This window comes from Mauremys reevesii, linkage group 2 (assembly GCF_016161935.1).
Source record: "Mauremys reevesii isolate NIE-2019 linkage group 2, ASM1616193v1, whole genome shotgun sequence".
Classification (NCBI taxonomy): Eukaryota; Metazoa; Chordata; order Testudines; family Geoemydidae; genus Mauremys; species Mauremys reevesii.
The window spans coordinates 166880152-166903113 of NC_052624.1; the positions used below are offsets into that span (position 1 = coordinate 166880152).

The following is a 22962-nucleotide window of genomic DNA, read 5'->3' on the forward strand; positions in this document are numbered from 1 at the left end:
AGAAATACTGAACAAAGCAGCTACACTTCAAACCGTATAGCTCTCAGGCGTGACTGTAAGGGACAGCCCCTGCAAAATGGGAGCATCAGGAGGCATTCTGCTCAAGGAAGAATGAGTACAGGCAAGGCAGAGGCAGCTGCCCCTTCATAGAGTGCGGCTTGCTCACATCCACTGGCCAATGCATAAAAGAGGGAGTCATAATCACCACCCGGGGTGAATGGACTGGAAGTCTGTCTTGCCTTCACATAGGCCACAGACTTACCTGTGTCCTTTCCCTCCTCTTCCCTCCCCCAAACTGGCACACCTGTGTAAGAACCAAGTACAATCTGACCAATCATGGGGGAATTGGGTAGAATACGTAAAAACTTTCAAACTCATAAAAACAAACTTGAGTGAATTCTTTGGGCAGATCTTAAAAGTGTGGATGCTTGGGGGGGTGTTGTCTGTTTTAACAGGGTACAGGAGCTAGCTGTTCATACTATCAATGTACATAACTCTGAGATAAAAAAGTTAAAGGTACAGTCCAGGTTATACACAGATATCCATTAAAACAAACAAAAACAACAACAACATGAGAACATTGAAGCTATAAAAGCCCAGAAACTCAGCTGGTATAAGTCAATAAGGTTCTGGGCCCCAAATTTTTGGAAGTCAGGAAATTATTTGGTGAAGATCCACAAAACATCTTTGACCCTATCTGGCACTCACTTATACTAGTGTATCTCCATTGACATTACTGGAGTTAAACCCAATTTATACTGATGTAAATGAGATCTGAATCAAGCCCCTTATCTCTGATCCTCTATCCAGTACTGTAGTCGTATCTACAAGTACTATCAACTCAGTGACTCGGCATCTTATATCTGACCCAGTGTCTCTGTGTGGTATTTCTGTCGCTGCAAGCATAGAAACGGGTGGAGAATTCAGAACTTAACAAAATAAAAGTCACCTTCAGGCATAAACTAGGCTAAGAAATTTTCATCCCAAAAAGTGTGAAAGTTTTGGAAAGTTATGAGCAATTTAAAGGGAGTGGGATAGAATGGAAACTCATAGAATTGTAATTCTAGGCTTACAAGTTGTACAACATACTGTGTAAAGACTAATGAAAGAAGTAGGGGTGACTTCATTTGCAGGAGATTTTCTACTGATAAAATAATAAAACTCTCTCTATTATAGGTAGACCGTAACCCTGGAAATGGTCACTTCTGAGCATGTGTCTTTAAATGTCATCTTATTTACAGCCACACACATTATATGGATATAGCAGGGTAGCCAAACTGTGGCTCACAAGCCACATGTGGCTCTTCTAAGGTTAAAGTGCAGCTCATGGAGCCTCCCACATTCCCCCCCACTCTCCACCTACTAGACTGGGGGGTGTGGGGAGCAAGGTGGTGGGGTAGGGGCTTCTGACCCAAGGGGAGGTGGTCCCTGGGCTCCAGAAGGAGCAAGGCAGAATCCCCAAACCCCAGCAGTTGCTCCCCAGCTCTCAACCTTCTTCTGAAGATTGCAGACTTCTTCTGAAGATTCTTCTGTCGTTTGGGACTCAGAGGGTCAGTAAGTGTTTGTGGTGCTGAACCACACAAAAAGCAGCTTCCTTTCCCCGAAGGCCTCAAAATGTGATCAAAATATTTTGAACAGGCCAGTTGGAACATGCAGTTAGTCTAATTCCAGGTGAAGATTGCTTGGGAACATCTAAGAATGGGTTAAATATTAGCCTCTGTCATCTAACCTCTTGGTCTCTACTGCAGCAGAGTTCCTGACAACATTTTGGAGGTGCAACATTTTACATAATGGCAGCAAAATGAGTAATTTTACCTCAAAATATACTGAAGCCCCACAACACTCATTCATTCTGCCACAGCTCAATTTAAAAAAGTAAGTCATCACCCGTAGTCAGAATTAAATAGGGAAACAGCTACCAACCATTTGGCTCACTGTGTGTTGGTGAGGACAGAAGGTAAATCACATGAGATCTTACAACATTTATGTACCATTTCAGTTTAATGAATGTGTCAAGAGTTAGTGTTCCAACTGAGAGCTTCTTCGGCCCTGGATTACTGTCTATCTAAATGAATTCCTTAGAGTTTGTGATCAACATGCTTCCTAAATCAGGAAAAAGGTGCCAAGTTATCCAAAATGAACAGCTGGTCCAACGGTTTGTCAGGCTGGACTCTTCCCAGAGCAGAGGTTTGCACAGCCTGTGGAGCCAGCCAGGTCTCATATGAGGGCATTGCTGACTTCAGCATCAGTCAGAAATGTTGTTTTACCATTAGTTGCTCCGATTATCAAGTGACAGCCAAGAAAAAGTTGCTGACAGAGAAGAGCCAGTAAAGACTGTCAGAGGTGCCTATCGGACTCTGAAGGAGAGGGGGAACATGACAATGAAATCAAATAGAGACAGAAGCAACTGGAACTATGATTAATAACCCTGAATAGTGCAGATCTGAGAGACAACTAGTAATATTAATAAAAACTAACGGGGTATGAAAATCCACAAGCACCAAAACAGAAGTGTCAGAAAGGTGCAGAAGCAGATGTGAACCAGAGAGGAATATGTAAAGCAGATGAATCCTGCAATGGGAGATCAAAGTGAAATGAAAGAATGGATGGCTGAGAATGTGACAGAAACCCTGCCCCCCCCCACACACACACACACGCACACACCAAGAATTCAGGCTGTTATCTGGAATAGGTAACAGTTTTTAAGATTTGAGAAAGGATGTGTGATTAGAGAGCAATGGAAAGGCAGAGCTCTAAAGATGCTACAATAAATAACTGTGGTTTTCCAGGCTTGACATCTGCTCAGCTCGTGCAATGTCAGAGACCCAGGCTGGTCTCCAGACTCTCATTCCTTGGGTCAACAGGAAGTTAGAAATGATAAGGTGCCAACTTCCTGTTTCCAGGCAAGCAATAAGGAGGGACTGGCATTTCCTGCTCTTTTTGCAACTAGTTGCAGTGTGGGATGGTATTGCAAAAGATAGAGATAGAATTCATAAGGCGTATGTTGCAGCTAGTGCAGTACATCTCGAGAAACTTGATAAGAGAACATGGAAAAGGAATGGCAGATCAGAACAAAATTAGGCTTTCTACAGTGAAAGATCTGCAAGAACCCTAGTTAGACTGGCCCAGAACTGACCCCAGCAACAGGATCAGGTGGATCTTTGGGCCCACTGCAAAAAAATAGAGAGAGTCTAGTGTGCGCAATGAGATTTGGTCAATCAATGGAGAATACAATAGTATTTATTTGCCTGTTAACATAATAATCCTGTCACGTAAGCATGATATCAATGATATTGGGCCACTGAAGTCAAGGAGAGTTTTCCATTGATTTTTTCAATGGATTTTGGCTCAGGCCTACAGTTAAGAATTATTTTCATGCACACTTCATAGCTTAGTCAAGGTTCTAAATTATACGCCTCTACCCCAAAATAACGCGGTCCTCGGGAGCCAAAAATCTCTACTGCGTTATAAGTGAAACCCCATTATATCGGGGTAGCGGCGGCAGGGCTCCAGCAGTGATTTAATGAGCCCTAGGCTCCGGCTGCTGCGGGGAGCCCAGGCCCTTTAAATCGCCGGCAAGCCCTGCTGCCGCAGCTCCGGGGTAGCAGCAGCAGGGCTCCAGCAGTGATTTAAAGGGCCCACGGCTCCCTGCAGCAGCTGGAGCCCTGGGCCTTTTAAAGCGCTGCCCGAGCCCCGCTGCCAGAGCCCCGGGGTTACCATGCTATATGCAAACCCGTGTTATATCGGGTCGCATTATATCGGGGTAGAGGTGTATAAACTTTAAAACCTTTGAAAAATAAATTAAAAACATACTTGTATATTGAAATACAATATGCAGAAGATTAAATATAACAACACATTTCAAAGGCTGATTTATGGACATTGATATGCCACTGACAGCTTCAAACTTTAGACAAATTTATGCATGTACGTATATACCATACAGCAAGGTTAATATCAAACTTTTAGCAAGGGAGCGTATTATAGCAGTTCACCTTTATCAAGGAAGGTTCATTATGTAAACTCCCCAAACACATTAAGCATTCTTTGAAAGCATTACAGAGTATGTATGATTTATGATGAAGAGAGTTCCATTAATTTCAGGTGCCCTAAGGCTAGAAAGCAGATATGGGGGAACAGCCTTTTTTCAACAGGGGAACTAATTGCTAGAATCATCTGCCCTCAGATATGAAAGGAAGTGTCTGCTGGAATCTCTTCAATTTAGCGAAGATGGGAAAATTATATATTAAAAAGTTTGGCGATGTTTTCACATTTGTGCACGTTTCAAATAATGTTATATTCTAGCTTTGCTGTTGTTGTGCATACCTGGTGTTTACTATCTGATTTCCTCAGATCTTATTTATGTAACTAAGTAACTGAGAGCATCACAAACGTTAATGAATGTATTCCTCCCAGCACCTTTGTTAGTGCATATTATCCCCTTCAACACCCAGGGAATGGAGGGACAAAGAAAAGAAGCAATTTGCTCAAGGTCACATAGTAAACCTGCAGTAGTAACAAATGCAACCCAGATTTCTTGAGTCTGAGTCCAATGCCTTTTCCACACCACCACCCTTCAACTCATGAAGCATGTCTCAGACAGAGGTGGCAAAGTTACAAACAGATTCTTTGGGCCAGATTCTGAGTTGTAATCTGGAAGCACAAACCAGCTGGAAGCAGATGGATTTTCCCAACCACAAGATTTCCCGAGCATGGGGGAGTTCCCAGCTGACAGGGAACCCACATAGCACACAGGGGCTTTTCCATTGCTTCCAGTGCACACATGAGCTTTCCCATTGACTTTGAAGTCAGTGCGAGCCTGTGAGCTGGTACTTTACAAAACCTGCCCTAAAACACAATTCACATGATACAGAATCCTGTGGTTTGGTTTTATGAGCAAATAAATTAACAATGGGACAATAAAGTTAATCATACCTTGTCCCTAGACTTGGCTACTCCCAGGATTCCTCCCTCCAGATCACTCGAACACACACCTGAGATCCTCCCTGTCTGAATAGTTATTCACACTTCGGTAGAGTGAGTATAAAGAGGACACAAAATGGTGCTATTCTGATTTGGTGTCATTTTATACCCAAGAGGCCAGATTCTCGGCTGTTTAATTGTCATAGTTCTATTGACTTCAATTGAGCTATGACAGTTAAAACAAGTTGAGGATCTGGCCCAATTTCCACAAGTCTATATGACTTTGCAAGTGAAAGGTAGTGGAAAACCAAGCCCACTGAAACTGTACTTGAGATTGGACATTTCTAAGGGCTAGCTACAGCCTGGCTTTTGCTCCAGCTGATTGGTGCTAAAGAAATGTTTGCAAATATGCAAAAAATGTCCCCCTGTATGGGGTGACTGGGGTGGAAGCTGACCAGAATAGTAGGCATGGCTAGGAAAAAGGGGGCATGGATGAAATGTCTATCCCAGCCAGTGTAAAGCTCTCTGAAGTTGCTCTACTTTACACCAGTAACAGGGGCCAGGGGCATGAGGGTAGCTTGAAAGTGTAGCTCAGACACAGCCCAAGATCTGGGCCGAGAAGTTTCCCTTGTGGAAAAAAAGCGAGACAAAAACAAACTCTGAAGTTACAGCTACAGTCACATGATGCAAATTCTTCTATTTGCCCTCACTGGCCTTTTTCCTCCTGCCTGTTATCTGCAAACCTAGAGAAACTCTCAAAATGTTCACATTCCCGGGTTCCAAGAGTTCATTTTGGTTAGTCATCACTGAGAGTAAGCAGCACTATTCCAACAGCAACAGTACTAGACACCTGTTATGTTCCTGTTCACCAAAACATCGATATGCTTATTCCCGTGGAGTCAAAACATCACAATTAGAGCTGGATGGAAATTGTCAGACAAAATATTGTCAGAAAATGCCAGTGTATCCAAATCAAAACATTCCATGAGAGCATGAAGACTCTGAGGAAATTCCAACAGAAAACAGGCAGGTTCCCTGCCAGTTCACTCACTAAGCTTCTCAGCAACCTGGTGGACTGCTGGGGAGCCCCAATTCCCAGGCTCCCAGCTCCTTGGCAGCTTGGGTTCCAAGGATCCTCAACAGCCCTTCCTGCCATCAGACTTGGGGCTTTCTTCCCCACAGGAGCAGCACGGGCAGATGGAGACCTGGGACAGGTAGCAGTGGCACCAGTATGTTGCCAAATTGGAATATTTCCCTGTGTGTAAAATTCCAAGGTCTGAGGTTTTGTTCCAATTCAAAATGAAACAAAATGTCAAACCCTTGCAATTTTGCTCAGGATGGATATTGAATTTTTCAGCCAGCTCTAAGTAAACCCATATGGTTTTATCATCCTTCTCCGTCCTTTGTCGTCTTATCTTAATTATGTCCTAATCACTCTAAAAACACAGGAGAGAAGAAAATAAATCATCTCTCCCACAGAATCAGAAATTCACTTGATACTTCTGGTTAATTTTAATAGGAATGATTGGGAGTGGAAGGGAGTGAACTTATTCCACAACCATTAGAAGTAGGTAACCAGTAAGAAATATTTGGAGGCTGTCCCAAATATACTGCCACAGTCCTGCAGCTGGAGATTTGTCTGAATAAGGACTGTAGGATTTGGTTATTTTGTGCTCTAAGTTACAGTTTTTGATTCCAATGCAATATCTTCTTCAAAGAGCTTTTCATTTACACCACGAGAACGCTGTAACACGGAAAGCGTGATGGCTGTTTACTGCAAGACTCCCTATTGTTTCAGAACAAGAAAAAAAGATACCCACAAGTAAAGCACCGTCTCTCACCTGTGCTTTACAGAACCTTATTAGTTAGATGACAGAATTCCCTCTCCCATTAAAGCTCTGTGCTTCATCTGACATTGACGGAGTCTTACTGATACCAGAAGAGAAACTTAATTAAATGTGTGCAGTCTCTCTCTCTCTCTCTCTCACACACACACACACAGAGATTTTGGTATTTTACTTACACTGCAATAAAACTAAAAGGGAGAGATCTAATTTAAAATAAATCTACGAGACACACGTACCTCACCAATATAGGTCAGTGGGTGGTTGAGCTGGAATCAGCTTGAATTAATGTATAAGACAGTCGGTCTAATACATAAGAGAATTCTCCAGCTCTGGGGTTATTGAATGACTTATACTAAAACTAGGTCAAATCCTACCTGCAAATAAGCCCAAACAATGGAGCAAAGAAGGTATTCAACGCTAACATAGTTCGCACAGGGTCTAGGATGCTGCAATTTCACAGGTACCTAAAGAAACAATGCCTTTCAAATGAGAGTTTAATTGTGGCAATTCAGCTCTGTTTTCCTGTCACCAAGGCCATGTCTACACTACCTGCCAGATCGGTGGTAATAATCGATCTATTGGGGATTGATTTATCACATATCATCTAGACGCAATAAATCAATTCCCAAATCAATGCCCGGACTCCACCTCAGCAGGAGGAGTAAGCGGAGTCAACGGGGGAGCTGCAGGGCAGCATAGCTGAAGTTGTGTATCTTATTATTCCCCACCCCTAGTGTAGACCAGCCCTAGACTACTGCACTTGCTTTCACACACACAAAGTATGATTTCCTGAGGAAGTGATTCTGGGACCCACAGAACTAAGCAGTTAGGTTCATGCCGTTATTCTGGTGAATTTGTTTTCTTCAACTGATGGGAAATGAAGCAATAGGACTAGGGGCACAAAAGAAATACATTTTTCCCCACCCAGCTGATAATCACATTAGATAGGATCATGATAAGAGCAAACTGAGTTACAGATTTCATGATGATAGTTAAAAGAATTCTCTCTCTTTAGATCATGACTAAATGAAATAATTTATCAGTAGGGGGTTTTCTTTTTAATGTATTTTTTTCCTTTTTCTTCTGCTTTCGTGTGAATTTAGTGCTTGTGAACAGTACTGAGAGCCCAAGAGATCAAAGTCCTCTTTTTACCCAGAGAACAGGTGTAGCATGAGCTATAACCCTCTAGGAGTTTGTCTTCACAAGAAAATTATATATAGTTAGGGCCCTACGAAATTCAGGGTCCATTTTGATCAATTTCACATCACAGGATTTTAAAAATCATAAATTTCATGATTTCAGCTATTTAAATCTGAAATTTCGGGGTGTTATAATTATAGGGATCCTGACCCAAAAAGCAGCTGGGGAGGGTGTTGCAAGATTATTATAGGAGGGTTGCGATACTGCTACCCTTACTTCTGTGCTATTGCTGGCGGTGGCACTGCCTTCAGAGCTGGGCAGCTGGACAGCAGTGGCTGCTGGTCGGGAGCCCAGCCCTGAAGGTAGAACCACTGCCAGCAGCAGTGCAGAAGTAAGGATGGCATGGTGTGGTATTGCCACCCTTACTTCTGCACTGCTGCCTGCAGAGCTGGGCTCTCATTAAGCGGCCACCCCTCTCTGGCCTCACAACTCTGAAAGCAGCAGCACAGCAGTAAGGGTGGCATGGTATGGTATTGCCACCCTTACTGCTGTGCTGCTGCTGGCTGGGCACTACCTTCAGAGCTGGGCAGCCAGCCAACAGTCACCGCTCACCATTTGCCCACCTTTGCAGGCAGTGCAGAAGTGAGGGTGGCAATACAGTGACCTGACTAAAATAACCTTGCGACCCCACTGCAACTCTTTTGGGTCAGGACCCCCAGTTTGAGAAACTCTGGTCTCCCCATGAAATCTGTATAGTCTAGGGTAAAAGCACACAAAAGACCAGATTTCATGGTGGGAGACCAGATTTCGCAGTCCGTGATGAGTTTTTCATGGCCTTGAATTTGGTAGGGCCCTTTATAGAGTTAACTAATATAAATCCTTAAGGTTGTACTCTAACACGGTCTAATTTTCTAGTGCAGACAAGCTCTGGCAGTGAGCTAGTACTTCATTCTCCATGCCTTTTCAGTCCCTAACACCTTGGCTAATACTGCCAGCTAATACCAATTGCGGTCCCAGTTCAGCCAGATCCTTAAGCACATGCCTACCTTTAAGCATGCAAGTAATCCTAGTGAAATTTGTGGGACAACTCACATGCTTAAAGTTAGACACCTGTGTAAGCACTCTGCTGAGCTGGGGCCCAGAAGCATGATCAATTAGTACAACAGTCAGGGGCGGCGCCAGGCACCAGCGCAGCAAGCGCGTGCCTGGAGCGGCAAGCCACGGGGGGCGGCCTATCAGTCGCTGTGAGGGTGGCAGGCTGGCGGCTTTTGGCGGCGCGCCTCCGGGAGGTCCGCCAGTCCCATGGCTTCAGCAGCAATTCGGCAGTGGGGACACTGATGATGCTGCACCAGCGGACTTCCCACAAGCAAGCCGCCAAATCCACATGACCAGCGGACCGCCCACAGGCGCGCCGCCAAAAGCCGCCTTGCCTGCCATGCTTGGGGCGGCAAAAAACATAGAGCCATCCCTGACAACAGTAATACCCAGAAGAGATATTCCACTCTCTCCCTCTGAAAACATGCACCCCAAAGCAACTGCACCTTCACCCGGAAAGCTGGAGCTAATAGAGTGGGCTTTGCATCGTGCCCTACAGTTTAGCCATTTCAGAGCAAAGGGAGGGGAATGAATGCCAAAGGTGAGAGGCCCTCACAGAAAATCCCCACACAGTTTGATCCAAAGTCGACTGAAAGACTCCCATTGACTTCAATGTGCTTTGGATCTGGCCCAAACAGATGGGGAGGGGGGGCAGAAGAACCTCTAGCTCCAAGCATCTCCACTGATCCGCAACTGAAGCAGCATCACATGTGGAAAAAGGCGTCTCTCAAGTAGGTAATATAGCACTCTCCTGTTCATGGCCATGACTAAAGGCTAAAGGCTGTTGGAGACAAGCCTGCCATGTGCATAGTATAACAATTTCACTGTCAGGAGAGAGAAAGATAAATTAGATACCTGAAGGCTGAGCTCAGAGCTGCAAGCCGCATAAGCTCTGACAATCATGCTTGAAGAAAGCCAGGCATTCTGAAGTTCAAATTCGAAGGAGCACTAAAATAAACAATCCCTGTAGGCATCACTGTAAACCTACAGTTGCACTGCTTCCTGGATACTGTATTCGGTTCCAACATTCATTCATTTGCTTTAGCCCACGGACACTTTAGCTGCAAGGCATTTATCAGAACTGCCAATGTTCTCCAAGTCATATCTCATTCTCTACAGAGAGTTTCAAAGTTCAGGCCAGATGATGCCCACTGTATTTCTTTCAATCAGATGCAATCAATGGTTGGCTGCTTTCAAAATCTCCTATTTTTGGCTATATTTACCCAACTTCATTGGATTTATACTGTTTGTGAGAGGGAAATGGCATGAGTGAAAATATTGAGAAAAGGCTGTATTATACCTCTTGTTTTGGGGCCTAACCCTGCAGTGTTGACAGATTGGCAATTTACAAGCACAGGATTGGGTTCTTGGCTAGCCTGAAGAGTATAGCAAAGGAAGTAATGGATTTAGAAAACGTAGCAAAAACAGATCCTCTACCCCAAAGATGCCATGTGCCCCAATTTACCAATTTTACTTTAAACTACCGCTCTTGGAAACCACACTGCACTTGTGAGCACTTAGCTAAACTTACTTTTGGTTTATTGTAAGAAAGGGTAAAGATTTAACTAGAAATGAGAGAAAGTGGTGGAAACAAATGGTTACAATCCAAAACAAAATCATAACACGCACACCTGGGTCTATAATTATTAATAGCTGCCTTTTCCAACTAACAAAGTAGGTTCCTCCCTCCCCACAAAAAACGCTTTGTCTGTTGAAGGGCTGGCTGGTTTCACAAGAACAAGGATCCAAACATTCATGAAAACACCCCCACTCTACAGGTGTCTGTGAATGGATCCAGAAGATCTGTGTGATACTGAGTCTTTTTTCCCTAGTCATATTCAGGGTGATCCCCTGTCTTGTAATGTTCCTTTTTTACTTGTAAGTGGTGTTGACTGTTAGCAGTTGCCTCTGGTGATTTTTCATTGAAAGTTTAAGGGCTGGTCTCCACTAGGAACTTACAGTGGTATAGCTACATCTCAGGGGGCGGAGAATCCACTCTCCTAGGAGACATTGCTATACCAGCCTAACCTCTGGGGTAGACAGCACTAGGTCAGTGGAAGAATTCTTCTGTCAACCTAGCTACTGCCTGCCTCTTGGGGAGGATGAGCACCTACACCAATGGAAGAACCTCTGCTGTCAGCATAGATAGTGTCTACACTGAAGCACTACTGCTGCACCTCTGTAGCATTTTAAGTATACACTTAGCATTGTGCAAGGCTAGACAATTGAACCTTGATTTCCATCACCAGCTAAACAGGGCAGGATGACAAATCCTTCCTGCCTGAATGTGCCATGACCAAGATACATTGTTATCCCCTACTGATTAATTTTTATTCCAAGTCCATAAAGCATACTTTCATATACAAATACATTATTCCTCAAATATTACCCATGCATTCATCACAAAATGATTACGAATCTCAGCAAGTTATGAGCTTTCTGTAGATACCTTACATGTTACTCTTTATGGAGAAATATCCTGTAAGACATGTGTTTGGTGTGATGAGTTTGTCAGGTCTGAGATGAGAGTAGTTTGCAAAGAACAGGAGACCCTTCTCTTAGAAGAGTCTGTGTCAGAATAATTCCCATCAGTTTACTGGGTAAAACATCCACCTGATGTAAACTTGCTACTGTTTTCCTCAGATCTGTCAGGTCCCAGAGATGAGACCCAACTGGGGAGGGCACAAAATTCCAGGCTATAAGCATCACAAGTGAAAAAGGGTTAGTTCATAAAGTAGTGTTAAGAAGTAAAGAGTGATCTCTGTCCTCAAACTGGTTCATGGTTAACCGTTACAGGTAAAGCCCAGACTGGCATTTGGTGCCTAAACTTGGATTGTAGTAGTATGCCTGTCTGGAGCAATAAGGGTGAGAAAAATATTCAGGACTTTTTATTTAAACCCATAATCAAAGCACTATATACAGAAAATGATCCTTAATTTAAATAGCATTTAAAAGTTGAAGGCCCCTAGAGCAGGCTTTGCACACATGTGCGGGAGTGTGAGGACTCAGCCAGTATTCGTGATCCGAAGCTGAAAGCTGCTCCTAATAAATCCACACTATTGTGTTAAAGAACTGGTCCACACATATTCACTCTTATACTAATAAGTGATGCAGCCAATGCAGGGAGGTCCTGGGAGTACTAAAGCAACGAAAGAGGAAGAGACAATGGGTGGGTCTAGACATACAGTGCTACAGCAGCGCAGCTATACCGATACAGCTGAGCTGCTGCAGCACATCTGGTGAAGATGCTCTGTGTTCTCCTGCCAACACAGTAGCTGTGCACATGAGCACTTATGTCGGCGTAACTTATGTATCTGAGGGGGGTGAAATAGTCATACCCCCGAGCGACATAAGTTTTACCGACATAGGCTGTAGTGTAGACATAGCCAGAATGTGTCCTCATACATGCCCCTGGAGCATATGCAACAAAGTGTTGTCCTTGTAGAACAATATGATTAATTGCAGCATGAAGCGCATATGGCTTAACAGACAATGTTGAGATCTAACAGGTTACCATAACCAAGTCATAAGATTAAAGTGACTTTTCAGCCTGGCTGGATAAAATAATCTTAAAGGTGAGCTGGGGAGAACAAAAACCCTCCATTTTGTACCCTTTTTGCTCTGTTTATGACATATAAAGAAGGCATAGCACATTCTTTTTTAAATATTTGGTTTTCTTCGGCTTGCTTTACATTATAAATATCAAGTCTTGACTTACTTTCTTTTGCTTGAAGACTCCTTGGGAGAGGAGTGACAAGAAACTAAAACCTGAGCAATGCAGAGGGAGAGGAATTTTCAGGGCTTGTCTTCACTACCAAGTTAACTCGAGTTACTGTTTGAGTGTTGCCCCTATCGCAAGTCCCATCCATGCATGAAAAGGGGAAAGGGGTCCTGGGGGGGCAGTCAGGGGACAGAGAGCGGGGGGTTGGATGGGGAGTGGGAGTCCCGGGGAGCCTGTCAGGGGTCAGGGATGTGGATAGGGGTCGGGGGGGGGGCCATAAGAACATAAGAACGGCCATACTGGGTCAAACCAAAAGGTCCATCTAGCCCAGTATCCTGTCTATCGACAGTGGCCAATGCCAGGTGCCCCAGAGGGAGTGAACCTAACAGGCAATGATCAAGTGATCTCTCTCCTGCCATCCATCTCCATCCTCTGACAAACAGAGGCTAGGGACACCATTCCTTAACCATCCTGGCTAATAGCCATCTATGGACTTAACCACCATGAATTTATCCAGTTCCCTTTTAAACGCTGTTATAGTCCTAGCCTTCACAACCTCCTCAGGTAAGGAGTTCCACAAGTTGACTGTGCACTGCGTGAAGAAGAACTTCCTTTTATTTGTTTTAAACCTGCTGCCTATTAATTTCTTTTGGTGACCCCTAGTTCTTGTATTATGGGAATAAGTAAATAACTTTTCCTTATTCACTTTCTCCACATCACTCATGATTTTATATACCGCTATCATATTGCCCCCTTAGTCTTCTCTTTTCCAAACTGAAGAGTCCTAGCCTCTTTAATCTTTCCTCATATGGGACCCTCTCTAAACCCCTAATCATTTTAGCTGCCCTTTTCTGAACCTTTTCTAGTGCCAGTATATCTTTTTTGAGATGAGGAGACCACATCTGTACACAGTGTTCGAGATGTGGGCGTACCATTGATTTATATAAGGGCAATAATATAGTCTCAGTCTTATTCTCTATCCCCTTTTTAATGATTCCTAACATCCTGTTTTCTTTTTGACCGCCTCTGCACACTGCATGGACATCTTCAGAGAACTGGTCCTGGGAGGGGGAGGTCAGGGGACAAGGAGCGGGGGTGGGGGTTGGATGGGTTGGGGATTCTGAGTGGGGCTGTCAGGGGGCAGGAAGTGGGAGGGGGTGGGGCCAGGCTGTTTGGGGAGGCACAGCCTTCTCTTCCCTGCCCTTCATACAGTTTCGCACCCCAATGTGGCCCTCAGGCCAAAAGGTTTGCCCACCCCTGTTCTATCCTGATTTTATACTAGCTAAGGTCCTGGCTTACAGACAGAAGCTCAACCGGGTAGAATGAAGTTATAGACACCATTCCTCCCCACAGCCACAATATCTGCCTGACCCAGCTGAGATATTTCTGTTACAGAATCAGAGTTTCGTAGTGAATTTAACTGCATTCTAGTCAGACAGGTTGCCAGGCCATATCGATTATTAACCAGCTTTATTGTTATTTGAGTTGGTTGAAATTTTCAGAATTTCATTTTTTGCTATGAAACTTTTTGTCGACATTTTGAATTTCAGGGAAAAAAAATCAAGTATGAACTTTTTGTGAAAACTTGGTTTTCAACTAGCTATTGAGCTGGCCAAACTAGTTTGAATTTCAAAATGTAAACACAAAATATGTATTGAATTTTGATGGAAAAAATGGGTTTTTTTGTGGAAAATCTGCCATATTTCAGCTATTTCTATTACTGATCCATGATCTATGTATTCCTTCGGTAGCAAGCTTTGGTGGCCAGGGACCATCTTTATGCTCTGTGTTTGCACAGCATCTAGCAAAATGAGGTTCTGGTTTGTGACTGGGGATCCTGATACTGTAATACAAATAAAAAACAATAATCTACATGATCATTATGACAACCATTACTCTGATCTGTGATTTTTAAGGACAATTTCTTGTCCTGTGGAGGAACAGTTATGAGGGGTGGGGGAGAATGAAGCTTTATAAACAGCATGTCTGTACAGATGTAAACAGCTAATAAAATGCCAATAGATGACACTCAAGAATAAGTACCATTGTTCTGGGGTTTTGCAGGACCATTAAAACTTCTTGTTCTGCACTGCAAATTTGCTCTGGCCCATCTTTACATCAGCTCTAATCAGGCACCACACTGGGAGTAGAAAGCCAATCAGTAGCAGTCATGCTTCTTGTTACCACGGCATCGGGCTGATGAAGGGTAGGATGGCTCAGCTGCACTCACATTGCCAGGGCCGGCGCTTTCATTAGGTGATCCTAGGCGGTCGCCTAGGGGCGCATGGGAGCTTCCGGTTCCGCTCCCATCACGCCGCCGAAGAAGGACCCTCTGCCGAAATGCCGCAGGCAACAGCGGCAGTCATTGCGCTGCTCAATTGCCTGCCGCTGTTTTCCGCAGGTCCTTCTTCGGCGGTGCGACAGGAGTGGAACTGGAAGCTCCCGCGCGCCCCATGGGGCGTGCACAAAATGCCGCCTCCCGAATTCTGCCTAGGGCACCAGAAACTCTGGCGCCTCTCCTGCACACTGCTAGGTGCATTGTACGTTTCCTTTGCAAAGGAGCAATGGGTGCCCACAGCTGGCATGTGATGCTCACCGCAGCCAAAGTGCTAGCCAGCCAGTCATGCTCTGATTGGCTTGGGGGTAGCACACTAGGCAGGGTTCACCCCGCACTCCTTTGAAAGGTAGGTGGACAGCCTGACTGGCTGCTTGTGCTTGGAAAGTCAGTGATGCCTACAATCCCTTCCACTCACCAATCTCCTATATTTCCCCAAACCAAGTGCAGAGCAAGATGTAGCCCAAAGAATGTTGTTGTTTTTTTTCCTGCTTAAGACGAAAAAGAAGAAAGAAGTCAGTCAATTTCCCTTCCCACTTGATCTTTAGTAATACCACACACACATACACCACTTTCCTTGCCTGTATGGTTCCGATGTCTCACTGGAGACAGCTCATCAAACTCTTGATAAAGATTACCATCCTTCAGTGAACCCCCCACAGGCACGCGTTCCAATAGCAGATTCAATCAAGCTGACAATCCTTCCAATTAAAACCTGGCTGTCAGTGGCAGTCTCTACATGGTAAGTTTGACAGCTGAAAGAAAAAAAAAAAAAACCAACTCAGAATGCTCTGCTTCACCCACTCTTTATTACTCTCAATCCAACTGTGACAGCGGCTTCTTATTTTTTCACCATTCTAAAACTTCCCAACCTAATCTCTCAGGTTTGCTGATATGTGAGCTTTAAAAAAAAAAAAAAAACACATGAACTTCAAAAAAACCTAACATATAAACTTAGGCATAGGCGCTGACTCCGTGGGTGCTCCAGGACTGGAGCACCCCCATGGAAAAAAAAAATCAGCAAATTCCCCTCCCCCCAGTGCCTCCTGCCCACCGGTGGGCCCCACCAATCAGATCTTCCCCCACTCCATGCGCCTCCTGCCTGCCGCAATCAGTTGTTTTGCAGCATGCAGGAGGCTGGAGGGAGGAGGAGGAGTGAGGATGTGGTGAGCTCGGAGGTGGGGCGGAATGGGTGGGAAGAGGTGGGGCAGGGGCAGGGTGCGGGTGTGGCCTTGAGAAAAGGGGTGGAGTGGGGGTGGGGTCTGGGGTAGAGCCAAGGGTCAAACATCCCCCGGCATAATAGAAAGTCAGCGCCTGTGAACATAGGCTTTGTCTACACTAGCACTTTTGTTGGAAAAACTTGTTGGTCACGGGTGTGAAAAAAAAACTTGACAAAAGCCCCGGTGTGAACAGTGCTATGTCGGTGAGAGACACTCTCCTGCCAACATAGCCACCGCTGTTCGTTGGGGGTGATTTAATTATGCTGGTGGAAGAGCTCTCCCCCGCCGGCATAAAAGAGGCTACACGGAAACTCTTACAGCAGCGCAGCTGCAGCGGTACAGCTGTGCCACTGTAAGGTCCATACTGCAGACATAGCCCCAGTTGTGCTACTCAATTAGAAAACAAGATTAAAAAAATGAGATACAAGAGTCAATTATTTTGCTCAGATGTCATATGCAGTAGTTCACATTTAGCGAGGTGATGAATTTGCCCATGGGAGAAAGACATGGTCTTAATCATTCTACCCACTGCTAGGGGAAATTTGTGATATAAAGTATTAAATCTCATGGAATTTGATGGAATTGCATTTTATACACACCTAGGTCATATGATACTTCAGCTGAAATATAAACCAGCAAGAACCCTTCTGTGAAGAGTTAATTGCCCTTTCCCTCCATTACATGTGAGTAGATTACCAACACTCCCCGCCATCCAAATTGACTCCAGATCATAAGTCAAGACAAAACTTTAAAATTTAAAATCACATGTGGGTGTAAACTGAACTAAGGACAAGAACACCACCGACGAGGATTTTACTCTGACAACGGACAATGCTGAAGAACTACCAAGCAGACAAATGTGGTTTTCATTACTTCTTATGACATTTTTTGCATCTACAATGCTAAAGCTTTTTCATAACCAAGCAATGAAAACCACATTTGTCCGTTTTGGTAGGTCTTCAATATTGTGTATTGAAAGAGTAAAACGCATTAAAGTCCCAATCCAGCCCAATGTTTGTGTTGTGCACAAATATGTTTGCTGCAATATATGATTTTAGAGTCACTATCTTTAAGTCCACAAACAAAGACTGAAGGCACAGTAACAGTAATGGAATGCCATTCTTGCTTACTCTGGCTTCCTATCAACTAGCCTGATGCAGATTTGTGCAAAAATATATTCACATGCTGTAAAGCAAGTAATAAGAAATGTAATTATAATCCACATCCATCTTCATGCTGGAAAAATGCAAGAAACTTACTGGCTGGTGATCATCATGAGTCATAAATATTTCCAAGTTATGAAGTTACTGTTTTAAGGTCTTGTTCTGATATCTTGGTCCCCATGGATCATCTGTGTTTCTTGATGGGTGTGTTCTCTGCATGATATGCCACCCACCTGACATGAAACTAGTATAGAGACATCAACATTCTCCTTTCAATCCCCAAAGCACTCCTGCTGAACAAATTTCTTTCTCTAATGAGCAACTTCTCTTGATATGCCAGACCGCAGCTGCTAGGACTCTTGGAAATCTATAGAACAAGATGTAACATCCCGAAACTCCTCATTGCCTTAGAGGGCAAGGATAGGTAAGATTTTCTTTCTTAGAGCTTGGCTGTAGCCTCTAGCTTTCATCCAGATCACACCACAAGATCCATTGTCTACAGCCAAGCTCTAAGATACAGCCCATTTGCTCCAACCCCTCAGACAGAGACAAACACCTACAGAATTTCTATCAAGCGTTCTTACAACTACAATACACACCTGCTGAAGTGAAGAAACATATTGACAGAGCCAGAAGAGTACCCAGAAGTCATCTACTACAGGACAGGCCCAACAAAGAAAGTAACAGAACGCCACTAGCCATCACCTTCAGCCCCCAACTAAAACCTCTCCAGCGCATCATCAAGGATCTACAACCTATCCTGAAGGACAATCCCTCACTCTCACAGATCTTGGGAGACAGGCCAGTCCTCGCTCACAGACAGCCCCGCAACCTGAAGCAAATACTCACCAGCAACCACACACCACACAACAAAAACACTAACCCAGGAACCTATCCTTGCAACAAAGCCTGTTGCCAACTCTATCCACATATCTATTCAGGGGACACCATCCTAGGACCTAATCACATCAGCCACACTATCAGAGACTTGTTCACCTGCACATCTACCAATGGGATATATGCCATCATGTGCCAGCAATACCCCTCTGCCAAACCAGACCGTTTCTATGCAAAAGAATAAATGGACACAAATCAGACGTCAAGAATTATTCAAAAACCCATCGGAGAACCCCTGGTCACTCAATTACAGACCTCAAAGTCACAATACTGCAACAAAAAAAAACTTCAAAAACAGACTCCAATGAGAAACTGCACAATTGAAATTAATTTGCAAACTGGACACCATTAAATTAGGCTTGAATAAAGGCTGGGAGTCATTACACAAAGTAAAAACTATTTCCCCATGCTATTTTTCCCCTACTGTTACTCATACCTTTTTGTCAACTGTTGGAAATGGGCCATCCTGATTATCACTACAAACGTTTTTTTTCTCCTGCTGATAATAGCCCACCTAAATTGATTACTCTCATTACAGTTGGTATGGCAATACCCATTTTTTCATGTTCTCTGTGTATATATATCTTCCTACTGTATTTTCCACGGCATGCATCCAATGAAGTGGGTTTTAGCCCACAAAAGCTTATGCTCAAATAAATTTGTTAGTCTCTAAGGTGTCACAAGTACTCCTCGTTCTTTTTGACAGAACAGAGACACTGGATTTATGGCTTATTACAACCATCTCTAACCCATTAACTCCTCTCCCCCATCCCCCATTTTTTTTGTCCTATGACTGCAGAGGTGTTAACGGGCCACTCTACCTTGAATGGTCCCCTACAATATGTGCTAACTACTTATGCTAAACAATCTGTTCCATCTTTCATTTTGCTGTGACACTGGGAGTTCCTTTCCCAGACCTAAAGAAGAGCTCTGTGTGGCTTGAAAGGTTGTCTCTCTCACCAACAGAAGATATGACCTCACCCACCTTGTCTCTCTTTATTTTTTGGTGCATGCTAAATAACTACTACTAATAAAAACAACAGCACATTTTCAAAACTGTCTGCATGATTAATAGAAAAATTAATCTGGGAGTGATATTACTCCTTCAACAATTTCTCACTAACTCATTATTACTGAATGTTTATTATCTTCTAGACACATTTCACTAACTTCACAAACTGACAGGTCCTGCTCCATTAGCCTTCCTGTCTTGTACTCCTCAGTCAGTGTAACCCCAAGTGTCTATTTAAAAATCTAATCTGTTTCAAAAAGGTAGAATTGTATGAAATGTACTTTACATCTTGTTTCCTTTCCTACTCCATTTCCTTCCCCTGCTACAGAAATGGTGCTTGTTTATACCATAGAAGCCCCTGCTCCTGGTGCTGAGATATCCCTTTCTTCTTATGGCAGGCCAAGTTTTCATCTTCATGTTCCTTACCCTGACATTATAAAAAAGGTTCTGCAGTTACATTAACTATTCTGGGCCAAGTCAGCTAAAACCAGGCATTTCGCTGCCAGCAAACTAAGAGCTGGTCAAAAAAATTCAGTCAAAACCGTTTTTTGATAGAAAATTTAGTTTTCAACTAAAACAATTTTGTGAAAAGTGTCTGCTTTCTGAGGAAAATTCTCACTTTTTATCAAAAAACTAAACATCAGGAATCCAACATTTGGAAATGTTGGCAGGGTACCTCATGGGAATTACAGTTTGGGTACCCCATACTCCCATCCTGCTCTACAGGTTGGGTTCCCCAGCTAGACTATATCTCCCATGATACACCACAGCCATGGGACTTCTATGACATACCATGGTGGATCAAAAGGAGGAGAAACAGTGATGAATCATGGAAGATGTAGTCCAGCCAGGGAAGCTGGCCGGCACATGGGGGTATGAGGCACCTCAACTACAACTCCCATAAGGCAACGTGGTAACATTTCCAAATAGATTTTTTTTTCAGTTTTTGATTTTTTGCTGAAATTCTGAACTTTTGTGTGAAAATGTTTGAAGAACACATTTTCCCCCAGTTTTGTCAAAGTTTTCCACTGCGGGAAATGGTTTTCTGATCAGCTCTGTGACAAACCCACTGTAGTTTTAGCCAACAGCAAAATTACTCACCCCTCTCCCTCAACCCTGAGGAGAAAGGAGGAAAAGCAGGAGCCAAAATTCCTTCTTTATTAATATTCCTGAAGTGGCAAAGCAATGCCTGGTTCTGTCCCTTACTATGGTCTATGTCCTTGTGGTACAATCCAGCCCTTTGTTTAAAAAAACCCTAAAACCTCTCACTGCCAAAAGGCCCAATTCTGACGTCTTTACCCAGGCAAAACTTCTATTGGCTTCAACTGGGTTACACCAGTATGGCTGAGAGCAGAGTTTGGCCTAGCCTTAAAGTGATCTTAAATTGCTTGAAATACAGGTGAACCAAGCAGAATTAAATGGGTTCAGGTGTTCTGGATGCCAAAAAGGCCCATTTCTCAAGTTACTAACATCTCTTTCCAGAACTAGAACGTATGTGAGCTCATGGGTTGATGTTTGGCAGTGAGATCAAAACACAGTGCCCTGTTAAAGAGAAAAAAAGTAGTCCCTTTTTGTAGTCTTCTGATACCAGTGCCACCTACCTAAAGAGAAAAGACTGAAACAGGCAACTAGACACAAACATTTCAAACACCCCCCCCTCCACACACACACTCTTCTTTTTTTTGTTACTTCCTATGACTGGAGAGGTGTTAATGAGCCACTTCACCTTGTGCTTATGCTAAACAGCCCATTCCAGCTTGTTATTAGCTGTGACTTGAAGAAAAGCTCTGTGTAAACTCAAAAGCTTGTTTCTCTCACCAACAGAAGTTGGTCCAATAAAAGATATTACCGCTCTTCTCACAAACATTTCAGATTGATTAGAAACATCATTTTTTCGGCATAGTTCAATACAAAGAATTCTTGTAATGTTGACTATGAACTATTTTGAATGTTGCTTTGTCCTTTTCTTACATACATATACGACTCTAGGCTGAGAAAAAAAAATGTGGGTTTTGAGTAATCAAGTATTCAGGTAATGTGTAATGGAAGTCTTCAGGTGGTCTTCCAGTAGCAGTGGTCCATATGAATTACGATATTGCCCAAGGTCATTAACTTACAAAGCATCACTGATTTTTTTTCTCTCATACACAACTTTTCCAATTGTCACAATCAACAACCTGAAATAATATATTTGCTGCAACGCTTTGGCCCATCTGCATTAGGAAAAGTCCATTTTGGCTGATCCAGTTTTCAGAAATACATTCAGTCTAACACAGGGTTAATTCTCAGGGGAACAGGATTTCCCAAACTCCTTGCCACAGGATTCAGTTGAGCTAGGCAGCAGAGGGATAAGGTCTTGAAGCTAGAGCAGCCCTGCTAGAAAGTATCATTATGGCTGCCTAGGCTGAGGAAATCTTCACTAGCTTTAATGGGCATTTAAATAGTTTTCATATTTATACTCAAAGAATGGCACATATTCAGTGAGATCTACCCTACCCCTCAGTGAGATCTACTCCCTTCTGGATAACTTCCCAGAAGGTTTTCCATTTGATGTAAGGTTGGGCTGAAGAGTGCTATCCGAGTTAGTCTGATTAATGACTGGTGTTTTTCTTTAAGTAAGGTAGTTAGTGAAATAGATGTGTTTTGTCTGGTTTTCCCCACAGCAGCTATGCTGTTGTGACAGACAGTATTCAGTCTAAAGAATTCAGTCTGACCAGCATGAATTTTATCTGCTGTATAAATACTGATGATCTTAATAATTGGTGTTCTGTATGTATGCTCCTTACAGATATAAATTTCTCTGTCTCGGCTGCCTGCAAAGTGCTCACTTCCTTTTACATGGTAATGAAGTATTTCTAAAGGTATCATTTAAAGTTGTTAGCCCTGCAAAAGAATGAGTAACAGCAGCCTCCGGGGAGGGAGAGTGAACAGGACAGCAGCTTGGACTGTGAGGAACGGATAGTCCCAGAGAATACTGACTTGCTTGGAAATGAGGCAGCCAAACTGGTATTCAGAAAGCAATGTGTTTTATTTTGCTAACCTGAGACATCATACAAGAGAAATCACTATCTCGGGCCTAAGCAGGATACTAATGAAAAACCAATGACATGTAAGGCCAAATTCAGGCAGGGTGTAAGCAAGTGTGTTACACCCAGTTAAGGCATTATCCACAAAGGAAATTTTTACTGGCTATACAGGTATAACTACACTGGTATTGTTATACCAATGTAATCCCCCATGTAAACACTCTTAGGCCTTGGCTACACTTGAGAGTTGCAGCGCTGAGAGTTACAGCGCTGGTCGTACAGCTGTGTAGGGAAAGCGCTGGTGTGTGGCCACACTCACAGTTACCAGCGCTGCAGTGTGGCCACATTTGCAGCATTTGCAGCACTGTTGGGAGTGATGCATTATGGGCAGCTATCCCAGCGTTCAAGTGGCAGCAACGTGCTTTTCAAAAGAGGGGGGTGGGGTATAGTGTGACAGGGAGTGGGGGAGAGAGAGAGAGAGAGAGTGTGTGGATTTTTGGAGCCGACACTGTGTATTAGCTCCCTGCCTTGCAAAATCAGAAAATTTTCCCGACCCCTTACGCTTAACTGCAAACAGCCTGCA

General features: G+C 43.5%; 1 protein-coding gene across 10 annotated transcripts in view; it reads right to left on the minus strand.

Moving 5' to 3' along the window:
* RNF152 (ring finger protein 152) overlaps positions 1–22962 on the minus strand; it is a 239504-nt gene that overhangs the window by 192276 nt on the left and 24266 nt on the right. The window contains exon 1 of one of the 10 annotated variants that reach the window (XM_039522030.1): positions 15480–15504. The exons of 6 other annotated variants lie outside the window; for them this stretch is intronic. The gene's annotated coding sequence lies outside the window, so the exon portion shown is untranslated. Of the gene's footprint in view, positions 1–4935; positions 4956–12723; positions 12753–15479; positions 15505–15641; positions 15817–22962 lie in introns of those variants that run through there. 3 more of the 10 variants (XM_039522029.1, XM_039522031.1, XR_005593474.1) reach the window with 3 other exon arrangements.